This window comes from Schistocerca gregaria, chromosome 3, assembly GCF_023897955.1.
Source record: "Schistocerca gregaria isolate iqSchGreg1 chromosome 3, iqSchGreg1.2, whole genome shotgun sequence".
NCBI lineage: Eukaryota > Metazoa > Arthropoda > Insecta > Orthoptera > Acrididae > Schistocerca > Schistocerca gregaria.
Window position 1 is genome coordinate 681,852,592 of NC_064922.1, and position 27,191 is coordinate 681,879,782.

Below are 27,191 nucleotides of genomic sequence, written 5' to 3' on the forward strand. Positions count from 1 at the left end.
TTTTAGGTCTTTGTCACCTCAATGTCACTCACACCTAATTGCTGATTATTCAGCTTCGTAATACTTACCTTTTCTTCTGCACAGCTGCTAATTTCGTAAATCCGTTTACTATAAACCATCCAAAATGGAAAAGAAATCGATTACGTCCATGTTTTTCAGTTCATCCCTTTTAATTTCACAACCAAGTGAATAAGATATTTTTGCTGATTAAGATGACACTTGACTTCTGTTGTAGCGCAACCTGAATCAAGATGACATAAATAAGATTTCGTTTATATCAACACCATTTCTGTCCCAACAGAGATGTTTTAAACTTTCCTTCGCATACCGTCCATGACAACGAGAATCAGAAAACAGTATACATTAATTTCAACTTCTATATTGCGTGGAGCAAAGAACTTATTAGTAGAGGTAAACTGATACCTAAAAATTTTTGTGAGACGCAGTACGTTGGTTAATGTGTTTTCATTGTGATCATAAAATTTATCAAATTACGCATCACCAAGATAGATATGAAACGTCTATATAAATGTACTAGCTATGAAGGTAGAAGATACTACCTTTAGTCATTTTTTATGCAGACAGAATCAAAGGACAAAGGGACGGTTGGGCGCTGCATTCAGTTTCCTATATTTTATATGTTCCTTACATACTACCACACTCTTGAACATGTTTCGACCAAGATTTCAATACACACTCCTTAAGAAGAGGGCAAAAACTGTGTGACAAGTAAGAGTGACAAATTTACGACAGGAGAAAATTTTGGTTCTTTTCTGGACGAACTTATTTCCTTTTTCAGACTTCTTGTTGAGTAGAAACAATGAAACAACATTCTCGGAACAAAGAGACTCGTGTATTAAATGGTAGAATGAAAATACTATTGGGAAGGAGGCGGGGGCGGAGTAATTCAAGTAATGTATGAGACACTCATTTGGAAGTTTCTGCTCTTTGAGGTAAGTTATGAAAATAAGTTTTAAACAAATACTGCATGTTGGTGCTACCGTAAATGTGACATCCTTGGCAAGTTATTAGCGTCGTCCTAGTACCCGAATATGAGTATGTCGATCAGGCAATGATTGTGGGCTAATATTGGACGGCGTACGTTGATCAGCACTGAGTACAAAACTAGTAACACAGTCATTATTGCTGAGGACGCTATCACATTTACAAAGGAAATTCGCAGTTTCTTGAACCTTCCTGGACTGCCGTTACTTCGCTGTGCCACTAACAGGGAAGAATGTGGTCCTCCTATACAGTGTAGAGTAGACCCACCGGCCGAGCGGTTCTAGGAGCTACAGTCTGGAACCGCGCGACCGCTGCGGTCGCAGGTTCGAATCCTGCCTCGGGCATGGATGTGTGTGGTGTCCTTAGGTTAGTTAGGTTTAAGTAGTTCTAACTTCTAGTGAACTGATGTCTTAGAAGTTAAGTCTCATAGTGCTCTGAGCCATTTGAACCATTTTTGTAGACCCGCCGTATCTGTGTAATGTGTTCTGATTTTGTGCGAACAAATTAATCAAACTAGCAAAGGATGAGGAGAAATATAATTTATCCCATGGATTCCCTTTATTCCGAGGCACTTCTTTTCTTTTAAAGTATCGCAGCTTAATTGTTTGTTAATGAATTACGTAAAAAATCTCAACATCAGATACATGATTGGGGACAATAAATAAAATATTTACAGGGTAAATACAAATGCGAGAAATAATACTGATATTTTGTCCCATCTTCACCTTTTCTCCCCTCAAATAATATCAGAATCAGCCACAAAAAAACAAATAGAAAGACAAACCAAATTTACAAGGTGCACCAAGAATCAAACCCACTTATTTGAAATTCGTGATCTGGTACGTTAACCATTTTTCTACCACCTCGAATGACGAATGAGTAACTTTTCAAAGATATGACTAACATGACACAATTTTCGGGTTCTCTATACTATAAGGTTGCGAACTGGACATGTGAAGTATAATTTGTTTGAATCTTGTGTTGATAATACCTTGTCCGACGAAGAGCATGATGTGAAACAGCTTCCGTATCGTTTTCCCTGCCCAGTTAACTTAGATTAATTGCTAATTGTTTGACCTCAATTTCTAAATCTATAAGTTTTAACTTACACCTGTTTCACCTGCGATGCTTTTAAATGTACACTCTCCCTCGTCTTCACCACCACATTCGACTATTTAACTAAAGTTGATAGAAATCGTTAAGCAGTGTCTGACCTTTCTAGGAGGACGCTATTTTCTTGTTGTGGCTGGATATACAAGGTGGTCGAAATCGGTCTGAAAAGCTCGTGAGAGTATTCAGGGGTTATTATGCTGAGAAATAGCTGTTAAGAAAACAAATCGATACTTTGCTCCGCTTCCGAGTTTTTTAGTATTGAAGTTACGCAATCAGATATTTACGTACGCAGAGTCAAGCAGCCTTCCAGACAGTGCTGGCAAACGTGTTTTTCGTTTAGCTTTCTAAAACCGAAAAAATGGCCTGATGCGATTAGGACTCTGCACTTAGGCTTCCGCACAAACTTAATTGTGTAGGCAGACAGTTCATACGTTCCGGGAATCGAGACTCTCGTCCATTAATGCTTGTTATCGGCATTGTTACTGGCAAGACATTGGTCTCAGGGATTCCAAACTTTTCGAGAATGTTTTAACTTCATTAATATAAATGTGACATACAGTCATGCAGGAGGCATGTGACCATTATTATAATAATCAGCAGTTCCCCATTCAGGATGACTGGGTCGCAATAGTTAAAGGCAAACATCAAGCAAGGAATGACATTATTCCTCATATGACGTGTTTCGGAACGTATCCATCATCAGATATCCAGGGGCGATTACTACAGGTAGATATGGCGTTTCAAGCTGCGTGGGAAACGCTATTTATTTTGGCTGTACTGTGAAATGTTGCTTCTTGCCAAATCACATGATTCTTGGCCAATAGGACGTACCGTATAAGTTTTAATGTGTGAGTTTGCGAGTATCAAAATATGCGATGTAAATGGCCGTATCATTTAACTGCATTCACTTAGAAGCTTCAATGCTTTCACCGTCAAGGGGCCATAGGCCTCAGTATGTGACATAAATTTCAGCTCGATTCGTCTACTCGTTCGTGAGAAAAGGGTTTTTGATAGACGGGCAGACAGATAGACAGACAGACAGATGTACAGTCAACAAAGCGATCCTATAACAATTAAGGAGCCCTAAAAACGCAACCTTTGCTCCCCTGTCTGAAATTCATCACTTACAGAAAAGGCACATTTTAACTGGTAATGAGCATTTCAACAAGTGGTAACTCACGTATCCGCGTGAAAATGCTTCAATTTGCTCGCCCAACGACCTGAACGGCTAATTTCAGTGCTAAATAATTCAGAGACGGCGCAATGTATCGAATTTTTTTCTTAACAATCATTTCTCAGCACGGTCTCCCCTGCAACGTCCTTACACGCTTTTCATACTGTTTCTGACCACTCTTTGTGCAGCGCTGGACGTGCGTTGCAAGTTAAACTGTGCACTCACCTTGCACACTTTCCTTACTCGCCGGAAATTGTCATCCAACCACTACTTCGAAAGAAGTCGGTCAATAGTCACTTCTGTTAGCAGCAACCGCACCGAAATACACCGCTTACTGTGGATGTCTGCAGTATCTTGACATAATGAGGTCCCCCTTTCACTCGTGGTCGTACCGCACCGATTTCGTCGCGAGCTCTTGTATTTCAGGTCGATTCTTTCGAAGAGAACAGCGTCCGTTCATTCAGATGAGTCACGCCGAACACAAATCTGGGCCGGAGCTAACGCCCAAGTTGTGAATCAGCTTCCGTATTGTTTTCCCCGTCCAGAAAACCGGGCTTAATTGCTGGTCGTTTCCCTAAATCACCCACCATGACAAGCGCCCCGGCCGCTTTCGTATCCAGAGTCAGCCCGATCTATTATATCTCCCGATCTGCAAGGCTGTACCTTACCGTAATTCGTGCAATCACTGCAAGATGGGAGATTTGAGACCCGGCGTTTAGGAATGTGAGTGGTCGTAACTCTGCAGGTATTTCCGCGAATTACTCAACATGGAACGCTATTGAGATGACAGTGCTCGCAACTTACGCCGTGGTTGCTTTTGTTACGATATCTCGGGTCACGTCGACGTAAAAGACGGTAGGAGTATCACATTTATGTCTAGATTCTACATAGTTTTCACAACCTTACTGGGGGACTACGTACTGCGGTTACCGCTCATGGTTTCGAAAATGAATCCCCCCTAAAAAAGCAACATTCGAAATTACTTCTGGAAGCTATGATTTGCCGTTGTCTCTCCATGTCAGCAAATTTAGTAGGAATTTTTCATTGCACTTCGTATGCAAATCGATATCTGCATAATGAATGGTGGAACAACTAATTTAAGACGTCCTCTTAGAGAGGTATGTCTCTCCTTCTGTGGCAATGAAACATCACGCTTCCTAGGTGAGAACTTTCCAACAGAATATCAGACAGTAATGAAAAATGTGAGTTTCAATGAAGAGTTACAGACGGTTTTCACTGCTTTAACAGTTTAACAACTATCAAGAAGTTATAGTTTACTTCATCTATTGGTACTTATATCTCTTGGCCAGAGTTACAATAAGAAAAGAAAGAGTCATATAAAGATTTTAGTAAATTGAGGACCCTCCAGATGATACATGTATAAGTATCAGGATCTTTAGCACAATTTTCAAGACCGGGAAAGAAATACTGAGAGTTAATACTGAAAATGATAGGGACATTGGTAACGGTGCAGAAATTCAGACTACAGAAAGAAAGGCAGGAAACTGGCCATAGCTTTCCAAAGGGACCATCTCCAGATTAGACTCAAATCATTTTGGTAAACCAATGTTAAAGTATATCTAGATGGCCAGAGAAGAATTTGAATCTCGCTGCTCGTGTTGCCTTAACTAATTTGATCCTTCGTTCGCTTCAAATTAACCTCTTTGAAAACACACAAATTCTTCGGTTCGCAAGACCTGATCTAATGAAAGTAACCTTTAGATAATACATATACTGTTGAGGTTTCCAATAGCTAACAGCTCAAGATCATTAACAACGAATTTCATATTGACAGCGTCGTCATAATTTATATAGTGTAACTCGATGAATCACGTAGACCTGGCTCGTCCCTTACAGAAAAGCCCACGCCCAACAATCTGTTTATCTTGAAGCTCATGGAAAGCTGCAGATACTCGAATTACCGCGACTACCGAACAATTCTCGTGCAACTGACCTTCGTAGCCTTGAGGTGTGCAGTCTTGTAGGAAATCAGGGCTCTTCAAATTTTCTTTAACTATGTAACGCAGGTGAAGAATTTGAAATATCTCAACATGCCGAGCTACATTTAATGAGGTACGATTATATAAGAGAGGATCAACTAATTTCCGTTTGAGGGCGTTGCAGCAACATATACACTCCTGGAAATTGAAATAAGAACACCGTGAATTCATTATCACAGGAAGGGGAAACTTTATTGACACATTCCTGGGGTCAGATACATCACATGATCACACTGACAGAACCACAGGCACATAGACACAGGCAACAGAGCATGCACAATGTCGGCACTAGTACAGTGTATATTCACCTTTCGCAGCAATGCAGGCAGCTATTCTCCCATGGAGACGATCGTAGAGATGCTGGATGTAGTCCTGTGGAACGGCTTGCCATGCCATTTCCACCTGACGCCTCAGTTGGACCAGCGTTCGTGCTGGACGTGCAGACCGCGTGAGACGACGCTTCATCCAGTCCCAAACATGCTCAATGGGGGACAGATCCGGAGATCTTGCTGGCCAGGGCAGTTGACTTACACCTTCTAGAGCACGTTGGGTGGCACGGGATACATGCGGACGTGCATTGTCCTGTTGGAACAGCAAGTTCCCTTGCCGGTCTAGGAATGGTAGAACGATGGGTTCGATGACGGTTTGGATGTACCGTGCACTATTCAGTGTCCCCTCGACGATCACCAGAGGTGTACGGCCAGTGTTTGAGATCGCTCCCCACACCATGATGCCGGGTGTTGGCCCTGTGTGCCTCGGTCGTATGCAGTCCTGATTGTGGCGCTCACCTGCACGGCGCCAAACACGCATACGACCATCATTGGCACCAAGGCAGAAGCGACTCTCATCGTTGAAGACGACACGTCTCCATTCGTCGCTCCATTCACGCCTGTCGCGACACCACTGGAGGCGGGCTGCACGATGTTGGGGCGTGAGCGGAAGACGGCCTAACGGTGTGCGGGACCGTAGCCCAGCTTCATGGAGACGGTTGCGAATGGTCCTCGCCGATACCCCAGGAGCAACAGTGTCCCTAATTTGCTGGGAAGTGGCGGTGCGGTCCCCTACGACACTGCGTAGGATCCTACGGTCTTGGCGAGCATCCGTGCGTCGCTGCGGTCCGGTCCCAGGTCGACGGGCCCGTGCACCTTCCGCCGACCACTGGCGACAACATCGATGTACTGTGGAGACCTCACGCCCCACGTGTTGAGCAATTCGGCGGTACGTCCACCCGGCCTCCCGCATGCCCACTATACGCCCTCGCTCAAAGTCCGTCAACTGCACATACGGTTCACGTCCACGCTGTCGCGGCATGCTACCAGTGTTAAAGACTGCGATGGAGCTCCGTATGCCACGGCAAACTGGCTGACACTGACGGTGGCGGTGCACAAATGCTGCGCAGCTAGCGCCATTCGACGGCCAACACCGTGGTTCCTGGTGTGTCCGCTGTGCCGTGCGTGTGATCATTGCTTGTACAGCCCTCTCGCAGTGTCCGGAGCAAGTATGGTGGGTCTGACACACCGGTGTCAATGTGTTCTTTTTTCCATTTCCAGGAGTGTATGTAACGTGGCGCGATTCCGACGCTTGTATATAAGCACCGGCGTGTGGGCAAGGGGTTAGTGTGCCACTCGTGTCTTTACGACTTACGTGCGATAGATGTGGAGACGTGAATTATGGCGACGTTATTACCAAATGAGCCCCAACAGGACCAACGTGTTGTTATTCTTTTCTTGGATGCCGAGGAACAGACGCCGAAGACATCCGTCGGCGAATGAACAGTGTGTATGGGGCAGCGAGTCTGTCGAAATCTACCGTTTCGAACGGTGCCCCAAGTTCCGTCCTGGGTGCTGCTGTTTCACAATAACGCACGTTCCCAAATCTCCAACTCAAGTGAGACACTCAAGCAGCCGGCCTGTAGTCCTCATCTCTCACCACGCCTTCCGTCACTTGAAAAGGCCATGAAGGGTCGACCATTCCTTTCGGACAAGGGTGTACAGCAGGCAGTTACGGACTTCTTACCGCACCAGGCCACGAGGTTTTACCAAACGGGTGTTCTCAGTCATGCTCGGTGGGGTGATTGCCTCAATGCTCATTGCAATTTTGTCTCGCTGTCTTACCGATTGAGAACTGTGCAGCATATGGACAGTTACTTTTTGAATGCTCCTTACACTAATCTAGAATCTAAGATCCAATACATCCCGTAAAACATAATTTTACACGGTCAGGTTATCAAACAGCTGTGGGATGGACATTGTAATACAATGCATTTGCGTTTTTTGTCTTGCAAGTACATCTGCCTCTGCCTTTCGAAAGGCATGTGAGAGGCGAAGGTAAGGCGTGCGCATTGCAGTAACAGAAGTACTTCTTCCCTTATTGTTTTGTTCGCGGATGGTAGGCGAGAAGAAAAAATGTATTCGTGGTCATTGGGTGAGATGCAAATTGTAAAATATAAGGCGCAGCCAAATGAAAACGAGACAGATAGGGAAAAAGTTAATAAACTCCTTCCTGTAAATAGTGCGCCATGACTGTTAATACATTTATCCCACTGTGAGACAAGAAGATGAATAACTTCTTAAAAAAATGTTCGCGGTTTCATACGGAACCATGATTGTACCCATGCATACACCTTCTTCGTCCAGAGCAAATCGACGGCCAGGAATGTGTTTCTCGAGGGCTACAAACATATGAAAATCGTATGAGAAGAGAGCTGGACTGTATGGGGAGTACGTGCAAGAAAATCATAGCGACACTTCTGCAGCGTAGTCGAAATAACCTTACAACATGTGGGCAGGCGTTATCCTGCAACATTTAAATGATGACATAGTCAACCTTCTGCTCACTGGCTCTCTGGAACACTGCGCCACAATTAATAGACAGCAGTACGTGGACACTTTGCAAAAACCGAAGCTTGGCATCAGGTCCAAACGCACAGGGATGTTTACGGACGGCATCGTTGTGTTGCACGAGAATGCCCTCCCATATATTGCCAAGGTTGTTTCAAGACACACGTTTCACTGGGAACTCCCTACACATCGTGTTTACGGTATCTATATCTCCCCACGCGATTTCCACATTTTTTGTGCTCTGAAAGAGACCTGCGTGGCGGTCGATTTGCTTCGGACGAAGAGGTGTTCGTCTGGATACAATCATGGTTCCATCGGCAGCCGCAAACATTTTTCCATGAAGGCAGTGGCCGTCTTGTCTCTCAGTACAAAAAATGATCAACAGTTACGACGATTACTTTCAATACAATAAACAGGTTACTTGCTTTTTTGCAGCCATCACCTTTTCATTTGACTGCCCATATTAATATCTTTCTTCAGTCGTGCTATTTCGTAGAGTCTCGGAAGTTTGATAGCCAAATTTTCCATGACACACGTCGTCTTGGACGTAACTTCAGCCAAAGAAATTTGTTGAGCAGTTCTATGAATCTCTTGCGCTGACTCAACTAATCCAAATATAACTGCGCAGATTCAGTTTGAATCTTGTGTATCTATTCTTCAAAGTAATGTGGCGAGAGTTGCAGACCGTCGAACAATTATCAGAAACTGGTAGGACGTGGTTTGCCCCTAATCATGAGTGAATTACACTTCTTTCAGATTCCCCCGATAAATCTTAGTATGTTATATCGTTTCTTCACAGATACGTTAATATGGCCGTTTCACTTCAAACAGCTACGGTCAGGCCCTTCCAGCTACTTGACAGTTGTGTCCAAATCTAGTAAGTGATCAGCGATGTGGCTTTGACACCTCGTACTGTACCTGTAGCTGCAATCTGAGCAACAATTGGTGCCACAGTGACATAACGAACTGTTACAAATCGTTTGATTCAAGGACAGCTCCGAGCCACACGCCCTGTGGCGTGCGTTCCACTGACACTAAACCACCATTATTTGCGACTTCAGTGGTGTGAAGCGGGAGGTCATTGAAGGGCAGGGTGGAGATTTGTTGCGTTTTCTGATGCTGGTTCTGGGCCGGTGCCAGTGACGGCTGTGTGTTAGGAGGAGGCCAGCTGAGGACCGTCAGCAAAGCTGTCCGAGTGCTAGATACACTGGACCTACACCCAGGGTTATGGTCTGGGGTATGATTTCATATGACAGCACGATCCACCTTGACCCCAAATTTGTACGTTAGTCTGGTGATTCGATCTGTTGTGGAGCCATTCATGAACAGTATTACCGGGGGTGCTTTCCAACAGGATAACGTTCGCGCACGTACCGTTGTTATAACTCAACATGCTCTACATATTGCCTACATGTTGCTTTAACCTGGTCTATGGCCAGATCTGTCCCCAGTCGAGCACATATGGTTCATCATTGCATGACAACTCCAGCATCATCCACAAACAGCATTAATCGTCCCTGTGTTGACCGACCAAGTGCAACAGACGTGGCAAATGGCTCTGATCACTCTGGGACTTAACATATGAGGTCATCAGTCCCCTAGAACTTAGAACTACTTAAACGTAACTAACCTAAGGTCATCACACAAATCCATGCCCGAAGCAGGATTCGAACCTGCAACCGTAGCGTTGGCGCAGTTGCAGACTGAAGTGCCTAGAACCGCTCGGTTACAGCGGCCGGCGCAACAGGCGTGGAACTACCTCCCACAAACTGACATGCAGCACCAGTAAAACACAATGCATGCACATACGCAAGCTTTCGTTCAACATTCTGGCAGTTACACATGTTATTAATGTACCAGCATTTCACATTTTCAATGTCTTATCCCGCGCTTGAGTTAACCTATTATCTTGTAACGTTAATCACTTAAACATGTCACCTTGCCAGATATATTCCCCAAATTTGGTTACTCCACAATTATTAATTTTTGGTGTTGCGATTCTTTTCCATTAGTGTACACACAAGAGCTTTGCTTATTACTGTAACTTGAGAGATGAAATTAGACGTACAAGATGCATGGTTCGTCCATTATTTCTCTTTGTCTGTATTCCTTAGCTGAATATTAAGCGCTATTGTTGATCTTCCTTCTTCATGCAGTGAAAATTTTACCACTGAAAGTGTAACTGTAAACGGAGAATCCATCATACGAATCTTTCTCCCAATTGGAGCCAAACAGAGAAACAGTAAAGAAGTTGAGGCTCGTAAGTGCAGTTCAGAACAAATCCAACAAGTAGTGAATATAGGTTTTACATAACTCAATTTTATAATGAGTTTTGACCAATGGTATAAGAGTAGCCAAAACCCATCTCAGCACCAGACCAAGATTCATGAGAGTCTTCATTTCGTTGTAAGATACCTACAGTATCGAAATAGCACGCTATTACCTTTCCAGCCGGAAGTTCCCCCGTTACAACCTCCTAACGGTTCCACCCGCCTCCTCCCTGCGCACTATTGCGCCTGCTGCCTGAAGAGCAGACACTGGTATTCCAGCCAGCACACGGCTGCCCCTTCATTAACAGCATCGTGCTGATTAGCCTACTGAGTGGCCTTTGTGAACGGTGGACGGGTCGCCAGAGGTCGCGAAGTCGAGCTTGTCTGGCTCGTTAGCGACCACGCCTGCCCTGGTCTAGGACAGCTGAGAACAAGGGTGCACCACGAATGAACAGGGAGTCATTAGTTCCTGGTGCTCTACCAGTAACATGACACTCACAAGCACTAACGAGGGGTATGTTACATCACTAATGCCTGCGAAATATCCAGCGCCGAGAAGGATGCTCGTACATCTGCTTGAAAAGAAATTTATACTACAGATAGAGTAACAATTACGATTACATAACAATATTTCTGCCTTGATTCTATGATTTTGGAGCAAGCTGAAGCCCAAAGTTCTGCAGTCGACCTGTTTGAACGCCGTGGCGACACGGTGTCAAAAAGGCTCTCAAGAAGCTTCTTCCGTGAGGTTTGCCCGAGACTCTGCAAAATTTCGAACGGCGTGAAGTGGCACTTTTAAAGACACTGGACTTGCATTACGGAGGATGGCGTTCCAAGTTCCCGTCCGGCCATCCACTTATAGGGTTTTCGTAAATTTTCTAAGTCGCTTAAAGCAAAGGACGGGAGAGCTTCTTTCGAAAAGCCATACTCGGTTTCTCTTCCCCCTTCCTTTTAAACAATGTATTTACACAATATGTGTTTCACCTTTTGCTACCAAAAACATCGTATTACATAAATAAAAGGCTGTTTATTGTTATTATATGTAATCTATCATATATGTACTCTAGTGCTTTAGGCTAGAAAAAGTTCCTATGGCTTGTCGAGTTGCGAGGAAGTTCGGATTTGTCTCATTATTTTTGAATTTATAGCACTTCTGGAGGAAATGTACTTGTGCCTGTATTATAGCTACTGGTCGCTACTTGTCGTGCACATATGAAGAGTAGAATGAAGCTTAAGACAATTGTCAGGAAGAATCAGTGTGGCGGGAAGTGGGATAATAAGGAATGATGAGAAGCCTATGAAGTTGGTTAAGTATGTGGATACTGCGATAAGGAATGCCGGAGTGGACAGATTAGTTGACGAGCAGTGGACGTTTTTACAAATGGCAAAGATGTTGAACACAGACATTAGTTCGAGGAAAGTAACTGCGGAAAATCTTGAATAACAGACAAAATACTTCCATTGATCGAAGAAAGAAGGAGATACAAAAACTTTCAGAGAAAGACAGCAATATGACTCACTGAGGAATGAAATAACTAGGAAGTACAGGGCAGCCAACGTTAAATGGCTGTAGGAAAAAAGTTAAGAAATGTAAAAACAAATGATTGTCGGAGGGACGGACTCAGCTTACAGGAAATTGATAACAAACGTCGATAAAATTAAAAGCATGACTGGTAACATTAAAAGTACAATGTGAATTCCAAACGCAGGCAGAGTACAGGGCGGGTAGGTGGAAAGAGTATATTGATGTGCTTTGTGAGGGGGAGGACTTGTCTGATAACGATATGGAAGACATAGGGGATCCAGTATTAGAGACAAAATTTAAAACAGCTCTCGTGGACTTTATATCAAATAAAGCTTCCATCGAAATCTCTAAAATCATTGGGGAAGTGGCAACTAAACGACTATTCAAGTTGGTGGATAGATGCTGTGAGACTGGCGATATACCATCAGACTTTCCGAGAAACATCAGTCATAAAATTCCGAAGGTTGCAAAGGCAGGTGAGTGCGAGAACTATCGCACACTCAACTTAACGGCTCATGCAACCAACTTGACGCCAAGAAAATATTCTAAAGGACTGAAAAGAAAATTGGGGATCTGTTAGCTGATGATCAGTTTGGCTTGAGGAAAGGCAAGGATAGCAGAGAGGTAGTTCTGACGCTGCAGCTGATAATGGACGCTGAAGAAAAATCAAGAAACACTTTAGAAAAAAGCTTTCCACTCTACACCGTTACAGGCCACAAGTGACCCATCGGGACCATCCGACCGCCGTGTCGTCCTCAGTTGAGGAACCAGATAGGAGGGGCGTGGGGCCAGCACACCATTCTCCCGGTCGTTAAGATGGTTTTCTTGACCGAAGTCGCTACTGTTCGGTCGAGTAGCTCCTCAATTGGTATCACGAGGCTGAGTGCACCCCGAAAAATGGCAACAGCACATGGCGGCCTGGATGGTCACCCATTCAAGTGCCGGCCACGCCCGACAGCTCTTAACTTCGGTGATCTCACAGGAACCGGTGTACCCAGTGCGACAAGGCCGTTGCCTTAGAAAAAAAACTTTTGACAAAGAAAATGGTATAATATGTTTTAACATCTGATAAATATAGGATTAATCGATAGGGAATATACAATATGTACAAGAAACCAGGAGCGAGCAAGAACACTGGGAAACGAGGAACGAAGTGCTCGGATTAGAGACGGTGTAGGACAGGGATGCAGTTCAATCTGTATACCGGGGAGCAACGACGGAAATAAAGTTAAGGGTCAAGTGTGGGATTAAAATTCATACTGAAAGAATGTGAATGATTCGCTGATGACATTGCTATCCTCATTGAAAGAAAGTAGAATTACAGGAATTACTGAATGGCATAAACAGTCTAATGAATACAAAATATGGATTGAGAGTAAACCGAAAAAAGACAAAAGGAGTAAGAAATAGCGAGGGAAACTTAACATCAAAATTTGACGGTCACGAATTAGATGAAGTTAAGGAATTCTGCTACCTTGGAAGCAAAATAGCTCATGATGAACAGGGGAAGCAGGACATAAAAAGCAGGCTTACACAGGCGAAGAGGGTGTTCTCGGCTAAGAGACGTCTGCTAGCATCAAACATATGTCTTAATTTGAGGAAGAAATTTCTGAGTATGTACTTTGCAGGACCGCATTGTATCGTAGTGAAACATGGACTGTGGCAAACTGGAACAGAAGAGGATAGAAGAATTTGACTTTTTTGGCAGTGATTGTAGTGGACTGTAGCGGTGGAACAGTTGGCAGGGGGAGGCGGAAGATTATAGGACTGAGTAAGCGACAGGAAGAGGGAATGGAAAAGTAGGGGTTCGTATAATAATTGTGTGCTTGTGCGTTTATTTTACTATATTTATAGCCGATTTTAATAAAGATGAAGAGCCACGAATACATAATCACGCACGGAGTCATTCACAATGCAGTTTTAGGCCACTAAGGGTTCACTGCATTGTGGAACGCGAGACGATTCCGACGTGAACACTAATAGTCTTCGTTTAACTGCGCAACTGCGAATGCGTTAGGCACTACTAATTATTAATATGCAGCTGAGAATCAGATAGTTACAAAACTCACCACTCTGAGTTTAGTGTTATTTAAAGTATCGAATAAACTAAAAGCAATGAGCTGAGAATGAGCTCTATTCGTGTAAACGGAGGACACCTTCAAATGTGGAAAGTTACTTTTCGTAAACTCATACTAAAGTGAGGAAGCACTTACGACGCAGGGCGTTCACTTCTTCTCCGCGTTGTGAAGACGTAAACCGTTGCTAATGGCATACTCTACAAAGTAGCTTAACACGTGGTACGCTCATTTTCATAGAGCGCCTTGCAACAGCGCGCCAGCCGTAGCAAGTTCCCAGTACGGCGGGCAGGTCGTTTCACTCCGGTGGGCACGCGCTATCTTCACACACCGCCGCACTCCAACACCTGATAAACGCGTTTGACATTCAGCGTAGCTTGAAAAAGACAATTACCTCGCCTGTTGTGGCACACCATGAAATTCCATAATTACTTGCAGAGATGAAAGGTGAAACGTGGAGAGAGTAGACAGAAGAGGCGAGGGAATAGAGAAGGAAGACGGTAAGGTTGTATAATAAGTGACGGGCGTTGATGGGTCCGGCAACCGTCTGTAGAAAGGGGAGGGAGAAAAATGGTTCAAATGGCTCTGAGCACTATGCAACTTAACTTCAGTGGTCATCAGTCGCCAGGCTCTTACAACTAATTAAACCTAACTAACCTAAGAGCATCACACACATCCATGCCCGAGGCAGGATTCGAACCTGTGACCGAAGCGGTCGCTCGGCTCCAGACTGTAGCGCCTAGAACCGCACGGCCACTCCGGCCGGCGAGGGAAAAAGATGTGATCGAAAATTACGTATTTTGTATTAGACCAGTGCTCATCGAACTGCTACCAACTGTTTGTACGGCTCACAGATCTGCCATGTTTTGTAATAATACGGATCTAGCAACTAACAGCCGAATCCAAAACCGTCAGCTAAGGCTAAGTGCTTCTTAAGAGTGTACTTTTCCTGTTCAGTAACAAACAAAAATACTTACAGAGACAGCAAAGTTTTAAGATGTCCTTGGTTTTAACTGAGGTTGGTAAGTACGGTGGCCTCTATACAACAGGGACGAAGCTCACTGCAGGGGCAGACAGTGGGGGAGAGAGAATGTAGTAGGGGAACTGTTTTCTTGTCTTCCATTGCAGACAACTGATGAACATGGGTGCGTTGTAGCGGTCAGATGCTACAGTATAAATTTCAAAAGGAAGTTACGTGAATTCGTAGCAGAGAATTGGAGAGAGGGTCATCTTCAAATGCTGTATATATTTTTAACAAGGAATAAGAAATTAAATGAAGGCTGTCGTAATAGAACGGAATGAGTAGAAGGACATTAAAATTCAAAAAATTTTTATGTACGTATGTAAGCCTTTCACATAGTGCGAAATAAATTTAAATATAATACAATTACTGCTATTAACCAATTAATAATCAGATCACACAAAAGCACTTCCTCAGGAAATTACAGTGTCAGAACATTGGTGCGGTAAGGGTGCTATAAATCGGAAATAGAGAATACGAAGAGTTTCAAACGGTGTCGACGATCAATACTTGGGTATCAGCGGCGAAATTATCGCGATGTTACTGTAGTAGGAATTAAAATCCATGGAGAAGAAATAAAAACTTTGAGGTTCGCCGATGACATTGTAATTCTGTCAAAGACAGCACAGGACATGAAAGAGCAGCTGAACGGAATGGACAGTGTCTTGAAAGGAGGATATAAGATAAACATCAACAAAAGCAAAACGAGGATAATGGAGAGTAGACTGGCAATGGCAAGGAAAACGTTTCTGAAGAAGAGAAATTTGTTAACATTGAGTATAGATTTAAGTGTCAGGAAGTCGTTTCTGAAAGTATTTGTATGGAGTGTGGGCACGTGTGGAAATGAAATGTGGACGATAAATAGTTTAGACAAGAAGAGAATAGAAGCTTTCGAAATGTGGTGCTACAGAAGAATGCTGAAGATTAGATGGGTAGATCACATAACTAATGAGGAGGTATTGAATAGAATTAGGGAGACGAGAAATTTGTGGCACAGCTTGGCTAGAAGTAAGGGTCGTTTTTTACGACATATTCTGATGCTGAAGTAATTAGATTAGGAAATGAGACGATTAAAGTAGTAAATGGGTTTTGCTATTTGGGGAGCAAAATAACTGATGATGGTCGAAGTACAAAGGATACAACATGCAGATTGGCAATGGCAAGGAAAGCGTTTCTGAAGAAGGGAAATTTGTTAACATTGAGTATAGATTTAGTCGTTTCTGAAAGTATTTGTATGGAGTGTGGCCATGTGTGGAAGTGAAACGTGGACGATAAATAGTTTAGACAAGAAGAGAATAGAAGCTTTCGAAATGTGGTGCTACAGAAGAATGCTGAAGATTAGATGGGTAGATAACATAACAAATGAGGAGGTATTGAGTAGAATTGGGGAGAAGAGAAATTTGTGGCACAGCTTGACTAGAAGTAAGGGTCGTTTGGTACGACATATTCTGAGGCATCAAGGAATCACCAATTTAGTATTTGAGGGCATCGTAGAGGGTAAAAATCGTAGAGAGAGACCAAGAGATGGATACACTAAACAGATTCAGAAGGATGTAGGTTGCAGTAGGTACGGGGAGATGAAGAAGCTTGCACAGGATAGAGTAACATGGAGAGCTGCATCAAATCAGCCTCTGGACTGAAGACCACAACAACAGCTGTAGCTTATCTACTGGGGGCTCATAACACATCAATTTATGTAGGTTAGTAGTTAATTATAATATCGGAACATGTGCTGCCCGAAGTGTCGCCGCACAATGGGTCTTGGGGAAAAAACTTTGGCGACCACTGTACTAGGCCATCGCACTGTTTGTTATATCCATACAGGTAACTGTTTTGTGAGTTTGACTTAAGTCTTTTATGTCCTGGCAGACTTCTTCGTATGGCTGAAGCTTTAAACGAATCGATAAAGAAGCTGATTTCGAAACAGTACTTCATAAAGCAGGAGTTAACAGCAAAACTGTTGTTTGAGAACTGATAATTCGAGTGACTAGGAAGGCTGACGGTTACAAGAAATATTTTGCATAAATTCCAAATGAGATGCAACGGTAATAGTTGCAACTTATATAATAGAACTATTTGTTTGTCTTTACTACAAATATTTTGTTCATTTCCTGGAACGTTGTTGCCACTGGTCCTCTTCGAAAGTATTGTACAAGCAAAAGAATGTGTTAAAACAGCAGTTACACACATAAAAATATAATGTTATTTTACCCATCATCAGAAACTGTACTCGTATATAATGAAATAATAAGCAACCAGTTTCATAAAAGAAATTTAATTTCTTTGACGGTTTCAGGCAGTTAGTGCTCTTATTCAGAACGTTATGCCTGTGCATTATTTGTGTCAATAATAAAATGCATACAGCATTGTCCTAAAAATATATGCAAGATAAATAAGTAAACCAATAGTATTACTTTTGTCGTTGCATATATTTTTAGTACATGCAGCACAATGCCATAGTCCTAAAAAATATATGCACAGAGCAATAAGTAGTACAATTGTATTCTTATTGCTCCTGCTATAAGAAGTGCAACTGTATTACTTATTGCTCCTGTATTTATTTTTTAGGACCACGCTGTAGGCACTTTATTATAGACACTCGCAAATAATGCGATAGGAAACCGGCAAAGAAAATAAATTTCTCTTATGCAAGTGGTTGCTTATTATTTCATTACATAAAAATATGTACAGTAATTAGTTTCAGTGTGACACGAACATAAGTCTATGCATTATATCTTGTCGCATTTGTTGATAAAGCATAATTGTAAACTGAAAGGTTATATTATCTTCATAGCTTTCACAGTCACAAGTTCAGACCTACCACGACACAAATTAATATAAAGGAACACTTCAATGTTGTTGGTCCAAATCATCAGTGCAAACAGATAGGACTGGCCTTTAAGACAGCAATTTAGACGCGAGATGGCAATGTAGACAGCACGATAAGAGAAAAACGCAATGTCGGATAAAGGACAGTCGCTTGGTGCATCTTTGCGACATCCAAGTACCGTACATTACAAACAATATATCTTACCTTACAATGAATAGATAATAAACAAATATGAAGACCAATAAGAAACAATTAATGCATGAAGTATAACGCTATTGGAACATAAAATTAAAAGTGAGACCTACGTATATAATTTAATAACAGCCGTAATTGTTCTTAAGTTTAGTTTGCGATGGTTACGTATTCAACTGAAAAATAAAACATGCTGTTTACAGCCACTATAATTATTTACTAGTTCCACAAAGTGCTTCAATGACTTACCCACTCATCTTCAGGGTATACAGTCTTTTTATATCGCAGAAGTTTTTTTGAATTTCTACCAGTTTCTGCGAGTAGCTCTTGAAAGTGATAAATGCGCGAAAGACGACTGAACCGTTAAGTAAGTTTTTTACTTTTTTTATTACGCATGAATATTTTCATTTCTTCGTATAAGCTCAATACATGTCCTTTGTACAATTAATGGCGTACCTCAAGCTCTTTATCAGTGTTGCTGAAACTGTGTCCTGAATTTTTGATGTGTCCAGATCAGTTCTGACTGTATGAATTAACACGATCTTTAGTCCGTGTAATTATTTTACACCAGCAGCAACCTATGCCTTATGACATGTTCTAGATGATTGTGGCACCTGTCGGATACAGAGTAGATTAAACCGCGAGATGCAAATAAACAACTTTCCGTGCTGACGTGTAATGTAATTGATTTATCTGGCTACACTGTGGAGTATGGCGTCATGGGTGTTTACGTCATGCAGTCTGAGAAAACTGCCAAGACAATTTCTTGCGCTGCTCTTGTTTGAGATGGCGGATCAGTTTCTTACCGTCACAGTTCTTCTAAACTAAACTTATGTCTTTGTAAAAGTAGTGTTGCAGCTGCATCCTGACACCAAATTGAGTTTTGAGCGTAATTATTTCTTGATTTCAAACATTTTGGCATCGTATCGGAAACCCACTGCATTGCCTAACTTTAACATAGTTTAGTGACTGGCATTATAATTTATTCTCCATCATTTACGTCGTGTACATGTCTTCGCTGCTGATATACTGCATCTGACATGTCTTCACACCCAGAATGAATTTTCACTCTTATGCGCAGTGTGCATTGATATGAAATATACCTATGAACCCAAAATCCAGGTTCGAGCCCTGGTCCGGTTAAAATGCGAGAGGGTTTCAATTCTTCATATTTTGTCCTTTATTTACGCCTGTCCCTCGTTTTGGGATAAGAGATCACCTTTAGTGCAGCATATACGTACTCTTTCGAGGGAGTTTTACCTCATATGTATGAAGATTTATTTATTTTAATATCGGGTCTCCCTGGCAACAAGAAAATTTGGCCCTTATGTCCTAAAAAATTCTCTATCATGCTGTACCTCCTTCTATATAATGTTCTCAACACGTTAATTTCTTCTCCGGCCGGAGTGGCCGAGCGGTTCTAGGTGCTACAGTCTGGAACCGCGCGATCGTTACGGTCGCAGGTTCGAATCCTGCCTCGGGCATGGATGTGTGTGATGTCCTTAGGTTAGTTAGGTTTAAGTAGTTCTAAGTTCTAGGGGACTGATGACCTCAGAAGTTAAGTACCATAGTGCTCAGAGCCATTTGAACCATTTGAACGTTAATTTCTTCAACAATTGTGTGCAGAACCTTGTTATTTATTACCGTCAGATTCACTTCCGATTTGGCAAACCCCCTAGCAGCCATGGGGATTGAAGACACCAGGAGCAACGGAAAGGAATGGAGGCATTTGTGGAAGCAGCTCGTGGTTTGCAGGTCGTGTGATTGACGGAAAATTCATCAAGCGCACTTTCTTTGGTGTTTCGGCAGGTATTTGCAGTTCCGGTTTTGCAATTTGTAGCTGGAGTCAGCCCCAACAAACTCTGCATTTCACGTATTTTATGCAGTGCCCATTGTCGATGGAAAGAGTCAGTTTTTTCAGTGTTATAATCAAACTGATTTTGAAAGAGGAATGTTACATGTCCATTCGATAGAGAGATCTCAAATTAGTGTAAGTAGGCTGTTTAGGTTTTCATGTTGGTAACGCCATGTAGCGTTCTATATGAAAATCACTGACTGTGCTGTGTGCAGTCTGTGGCTGGTTTGGATTGTTGGAATTTGGTATTGTAGTGTTGGGCAGTTGGCTGTTAACAGCGCGTAGCGTTGCACAGTTGGAGGTGAGCCGCCAGCAGTGGTGGATGTGGGGAGAGAGATGGCGGAGTTTTGAGAGCGGATGATCTGGACATGTGTCCATCAGAGAGAGTAAATTTGTAAGACTGGACGTCATGAACAGATATAATGACTTTTGAACACTATTAACGTAAATACATTGTTTGTTCTCTATCAAAATCTTTCATTTGCTAACTATGCCTATCAGTAGTTAGTGCCTTCAGTAGTTAGAATCTTTTATTTAGCTGGCAGTATTGGCGCTCGATGTATTGCAGTAGTTTGATTAACGAAGATTTTTGTGAGGTAAGTGATTCATGAAAGGTATAGGGTATTGTTAGTCAGGGCCATTCTTTTGTAGGGATTATTGGAAGTCAGATTGCGTTGCGCTAAAAATATTGTGTGTCAGTTTAAGCACAGTCATTTATAAATTTTCTAAGGGGACGTTTCATTAGTCTAGCCTCTTATTACTTTCATCGATGTGTAGCAACAGGGACAGTAAAAGACGGTGGATAACCAGTACTGCAGCAGCGACTGAGCAGCACTGCTGTATGGAGGTAACTGTCAGCACGGACCACAGCGGGACACGAGTCGCTGTCAGAGTACTGTTTATTCATCGTGTTTTAATGTTCCTGTTAATACATATCGATAAAAATAATAAGGGAGTGCACTAATTTTAGACCGCTCTAGCGAATAGGCACGTAAAATTTCTCTTTAAAAATCATTTTCTCTGTAAGAGTAAAGATGGCGACGCTTTCCGTCGACGTTGGGCGTCGCATGAAATACGTGATGAGCAGCATTTTGTTGGGTTGACTCTAGCTACTCACTGCAACAACTACATCTCAAGTATTTGCCGAAAAACCAGGGACTTTTAATAGGAACACGCTGAACGAATATCAAGCGGTTATAGGTAAAGGACAGCTACTCACAGAGGTCCAGTGTAGGCTGTAACTATCGTGTGGCAACGAAACTTGGCAGATATTGTAATGCTTTAAAGTGGAACCTATTGACGCTGGAAAAAAATAGTTCCAGTTTTGGCCACCAGGTGCAAATCTGGCATTGTGAATGCAAGAAAGACGTATAGAAATATTTCCTTTTGTAATGGTTTAGGAAGGGGACATGGACAGAAAAGGTCAAACAAGTGAAAATAAGCCGCCGCTTACATAATTTGTTCAATATGAACATCGGAGAGGTCGTCGAGGTGCTGCATCCGTAAAACGACGTGATCAACAGTTGTTCGCAGCATTTCCGCTGGAATCTGAGCAACGTGTTCCTGTGTACTGGTCTTCAGATCAGGCAGAGACGGAACGTGTCCCTGTAAAAGCGGTCGTGTAGATATTTTCCAAACCAAAAGTCACATGGGTTCATATCAGGTGGTCTTCCTGGCCATGTATCTGGAAAATCTCTGGAGATAACACGTTCGTTGTAGGTTGCAATAAGCAGATATTTCACTGGGCGAGCGACATGAGGAGTTGCCCCATCTTGCATGAAAACGTGGTTTCTATGCAGTAGCGCTCGAAGGCAGGAATTACATGCTGCACAAGGAGGAGTCGATAAGGCGCAGAGCTCACGGTACGCCTGACAGGCTCTCTGTGTGGTATCTTTAAGGAAGAACGGACCGAACATGAAGGGCCGCCCGATGTGGTCGAGCGGTTCTAGGCGCTTCAGTCTGGAACCGCGCCACCGCTACGGTCGCAGGTTCGAATCCTGCCTCAGGCATGGATGTATGTGATGTCCTTAGGTTGGTTAGGTTTAAGTTGTTCTAAGTTCTAGGGGACTGATGACCTCAAATATTAAGTCCCATAGCGCTCAGAGCCATTTGAACCATTTTTGAGAATGAAGGATTTTGTCGAACCACACCACACAGTCACATATGGTGGGTTCAATGGCTCTTTGCGCACAACATGCGGTTTAGCAGTACCTTAAATTCTGCAGTTTTGTTTATTCACTTGACCCTTTAGTGTAAAAAGTGTCTCGTCACTCCACAGAAAATTGCCCAGCCACAGATAATTTCGATACATGCCAAAAATCGAAGAACAAGTTCATAATGTTTCTGCGGATCAAGAGGCTCCATTTGATGCACCGTCTGGATCTTGTGCAGGCACTTGTATAAAATAGACTGCAAAACTTTACATGCTGCTGACCATGGGATGGACAATCACCCGGGGCACATGCTGCATGGGTAGCTAAAGCAACAGCAACTTCGTCAATAATTTCCACCGGGATAGGACGGCTTCCTACGTCAGGCGCCACACCAAGCACATATGTATTTTCAAATTTCAGTATCATCTTCTTTAAATCATTTAATGACAATGGAGCGCACCTCCGACTTCTCGACCGCCAAACTGTTCACTCACATTATGAATTGTCAAATGACAGCGTGGATGCCATACCGTAATACAATTCGTGTACAGCGCCAGATCTGCATCTGGTCTCCATAATTGGAACTAATTTTTTGCAGCATTAATCGGTTCCGCATTAACGCATTAGCGTATTTACCAAGTTTCGCTGCCATACGATAATCACAGCCCACGTTGGACCTGCGTAAGTAGCTGCACTTGAATTATAACCACCCTTTACCTTTCTGAATGACTGGGAAAATTTCGTTGCCACAATGTCGCAGCTCGTGTGACTGAAATTCCGCCAGGAGATGGCAACTTCTTCTGATTACGTAGTCTGAATTGTTTTCCTGTGTGGGGTTCTAATACTGACGTGAAGAGAAGGCGAAAATGTATCGCGTTTGCGTCCAAGATAAAATAGCCCAGTGTCTTAACAAGTGCCCCACGACACTTGTTCTCTGTCTTTCCACAGAAAATCGCACACTCATACTGACCAGTAGGTCGAGACCCCGCCAACCAGTCCTCCACCTATACTGCCGGCGCCTTCCACCCCTGAGTTATTCTCGTGTGTGACGCGTGAAATATGCCAATAAATAAATTGCACGCTCCCATTCGCAGGGCGGCAGAACAGGTCGGCCGCTGTCCCACGCGTCTCCCTACAGCGGCAATTAAAATTATCTACGCTGGGCGACGAATAAAATATCCAGTCCTCCGACTCGAAGACAAATACGAAATGTCCGGCCACGTCAATTTTGGCGAGGGTAATTTTGCAAGCATGGGCGTTGCTCGGCCGAGATTTTTTTTGTTTATTTTTTTCCTCGTATCCGTTCCCCCCCCCCCCCCTCCTGCATCACAACTGCGTGGGTGAGACCTTAATTAACGCAGGCAAACAAGAGCTGCGGTTGCGACGGCGCGGGGTCCTGGCTGGCTGCTGGCTCGTGCCATCCTGCGGCGAGCGCAGACCATCAGCGAACGCCGCCGAGGCAATGAATATTCTTAAACGGTAATAGAGGGGCCATTAGGCACGCGCGCGGGGAGGTCGCGTGGGAGCGAGGGCGTGTTGCTGCGGCTGACCTTTGCGCCGGTCACCTGTGTCCGACGCAGCTCTGCAAGCGCAGCGAACGAAGCGACGCCGCCGTATAATGCCGACCGAGTAATTGAGACGCCTGTCTGCGTCCAACAGCGTTCATAATCGTTCCGAATAATGTAAGCCACCTCTGTACTTCACATCGGGTTCATTGTAATTTTCCATCGATCAGCAATATGCTACGTTACATCAACTACTCCAGTAGAATTCCAACACTAGGAAGAACAGCAAATCCGAAATTCAGTTACTGTGCGTATACAGTATCAACTGAATCTACAATCACAGTTTATTTTTATTTCCATAACGATTTTCGAAAGGTTAAATCTCCATGACAAGGTGGATTTACAGTGGACAAAAAAAAAAAAAAAAAAAAAAAAAAAAAAAAAAAAAAAAAAAACGGGAACACTACGGCAAACGCGTCCTCAAACATACAGGTGATTATGAATTAAGGACATTTGATAACAGGATAACGACATGAGAAGATAAGGTATACATGTGGCACATGAAACAAATAACACTCTGCAGAAGGTTTTTTTTTAAAAAAAAAAACCTCACCTTTCAACAAAGCGGGTATGTACCATCTAACCTGGAAAGACTGTGATTGCGTACACATCGGACAGATATTCAGAAATTTCAGGATAAGAGCACTAAAAAGCGACAGCACACTTTCCTCATTTGCAGACCACCTCATCGAAGACAACCACCACCACAGTGGCACAGAAACAGACCTCCAAACACTAAAACAGAGTAATCATCTGTACCAAGTTTAACAACGAAAGAAAATTACCACATCCAAGAACTATAACACAGAGCAGTGGCAATTAGCCAACATTATTATGTAACAAAACAGTATTGGACACTCTAAATGAACTAGCGGATAGCACAAAATAAAACACACACACACAAAAAGTAAACTTGGAAGCGCACCAGAAATATAATGTTGTACTGAGAAAACGGCAGCCCAACTACACGAATACCCGTTTGGCTAATAAAAACAAACTTATCACAGCTCAAAACTAGCCAAAAATTACGCTGATACGGTGTACTAATTTAGATGTGTCCAGAACTGATTTTCTGAGCACGAGGATGTATTACCGCTTTTCCTGTGCCACCACAATTACTAAACCTCAATATTATTCAGCCTTAATAGTCTACTTTAGAGAGAAGTTTGTGTGGCTGCTATCCAAGCCCATCAGCGTTACCTTTTGGAAATTTACGGTAAGTTCCTATGAGACCAAACTGCAGAGGTCATCGATCCCTAGGCTTGCACACTACTTGCTCTAACTTAAACTAAGTTACGCTGAGGACAAGACACACACACCCATGCCTGAGGGAGGACTCGAACATTCGACGCGGGGACCGGCACAAACCGTGGCAAGGAGCCTAAGACCGCGCGGCTACCCCGTACGGCAAACTTGCCACTATTTTGCAGTAAAAGTGGTGTACGATTCCCTTGAAAAGCATACAGGACCCGTGTTTATCGATTCGAGACGAGTGGCACCTGTTCTGAATGCCAATGGTTTTCTTCACCTTACTGAGCACGGTAATTTATAGTTTTTTTTTGTTTTTTTGTTTTTCCATATCCTTGAGCCAACTTGTGTATCAATCAGTAACACCTGCAGTGCGTTTAAGACACCGTGTCTTATATTCCTACAACAGGTAGTACTGGTTAAAACTAGGGGTAAAGTTCCGATAATTATATGTACGGAAACGGAAACCTGCTGAGATATGGTCCGTTTTACATCTGAGAGGAACATTGGGGCGTATACTTTACCAAACAGATCAACAGGTGTTGTGTATCACCGATTTTTGCGTGATGAATTAGCAGCGCTATTGGAGAACGTTACCATTGTAGAAAGACAACGACTATGTTTTTTATGGTATGTCCTACGGGACACCACCCCGTTTTTTATGGATTGTGCAATTGTATCTCATCCCAACGTGTTATGGGAAAACAACTTGTCGAGGAGGTCTTGTACCATGGCGTCCCCGTTCACCTGAAACGAACCGCCTCGATTTCTGGCTACAGAGACATTTAATGGCGTTGTTTGGGCAAATATATACCGAGTCCTTACACAATGTGGAGACGTTATAAGAGTGTGAGGCCAAAGCATTTGTCGCAGTACGAATGGAGCCAGATTTACTGGAAAGATTCACTCTAAAAAGGCATGAAGAATGTTCCATTGTATGGTAATCAAATGCACTACTACTACTACAGTGTCCACTTCTACCCAATAGACAACTGGAAATGACAGTACAGATTGGTTCATATGTGAACAGGTGCTAGTTTCCGGATAGATTATTATAAGAACTTTTCTCCCAGTTTTGACCAATTCCTGTAGGAAAATGACACTTTTATTTAAACGTTCTGTATACGTATTGTGGGTACAACTTTGAGGAAGCCTGCGGCACTCTCTTCTAGCAGACAACGAAAACAAAACACTATTGCAGTACAAAGATCACATTTTCGAGAAGGTCTTTAACAGCTAAGATGGCTCATGTGGTTCAAATGGCTCTAAGCACTATGGGACTTAACATCTGAGGTCATCAGTCCCCTAGACTTAGAACTACTTAAACCTAACTAACCTAAGGACATCACACACATCCATGCAAGGGGCAGATTCGAACCTGCGACCCTAGCAGCAGCGCAGTTCCGGACTGAAGCGTGTAGAACCGCTCGGCCACAGCGGCCGGCCCGCTAAGATGAACAGTAACGTAAATATAAATACCTCCATTGACCACAGATGACTTTTCCTGTAGTGTTTATTTCACGTACAATACCACGCACACTTTGTATGCACTGAGGTAAGCAAAGATGAGTTATTAGACGTTAGTAAGTGCGAAGAAGATATAAAATAGTTTAATTGTCATCATCATATTAAACTGATATTGTGTCCCTATCTTCGTGTGTGTCTGAGAGGATATAATGACACAAGATATTTATATAACAACTTGTAATAAAAGTAATGAATAATATATATAATAAAAGTAAATGTAGTGTACCTGTGTGTGCTACGGTAACTTCGCCCCATGGGCGTCATATGGGGTGGTAACGCCGCATCTCGTATACATGAAGAAGGTTCTGTTTTGGAACTGCAGGAGTTGGTTATAGACTTCTCATGGGAAGAAGGAAAAAAAGCTTGAAACAGAGTACCGGAGTGGCCGACACTATCTAGAATGTTCCTTCGAGAATGTTGAAGAATGTTGTAGAACGTTAGCTGGCGTCCGTGGGAGATGCATTATTTACATTTCTTCTATAATGTTGGAGAAAGTTCGAAAAAGTTACAGAAGTCTCCGTAAGATTCGAGAAAGTGCTGGACATCTGAGGTAATCCGGTATTAGAGGGAAGTTCATTACTTACACGTTCTCCAAATTTTTGGCAAACGCATCCAGTTATTCCAAAATCAACTTCAGTAGATGGAATCAAGCCTAGTGTGAAGAAATAATTTTCTTGGTCTCGAGTGAAGAAAGAAAAATTACAAACAAATGTGAGAGTTAAATTTTCCAGCGGTGAAGAAGCGAAACATTTTGTCGAGAAAATCTTTCAAATTAGTGAAGGGACTCACTCAACAGAT

The 27,191-nt window shown here is 42.9% G+C and overlaps 1 protein-coding gene across 1 annotated transcript in view; it reads left to right on the forward strand.

Annotated features, from left to right (window-relative positions):
- The window catches only part of LOC126356042 (dual oxidase maturation factor 2-like), a 995,426-nt gene that overhangs the window by 666,642 nt on the left and 301,593 nt on the right, over positions 1 to 27,191 (forward strand). The window lies entirely within an intron of this gene.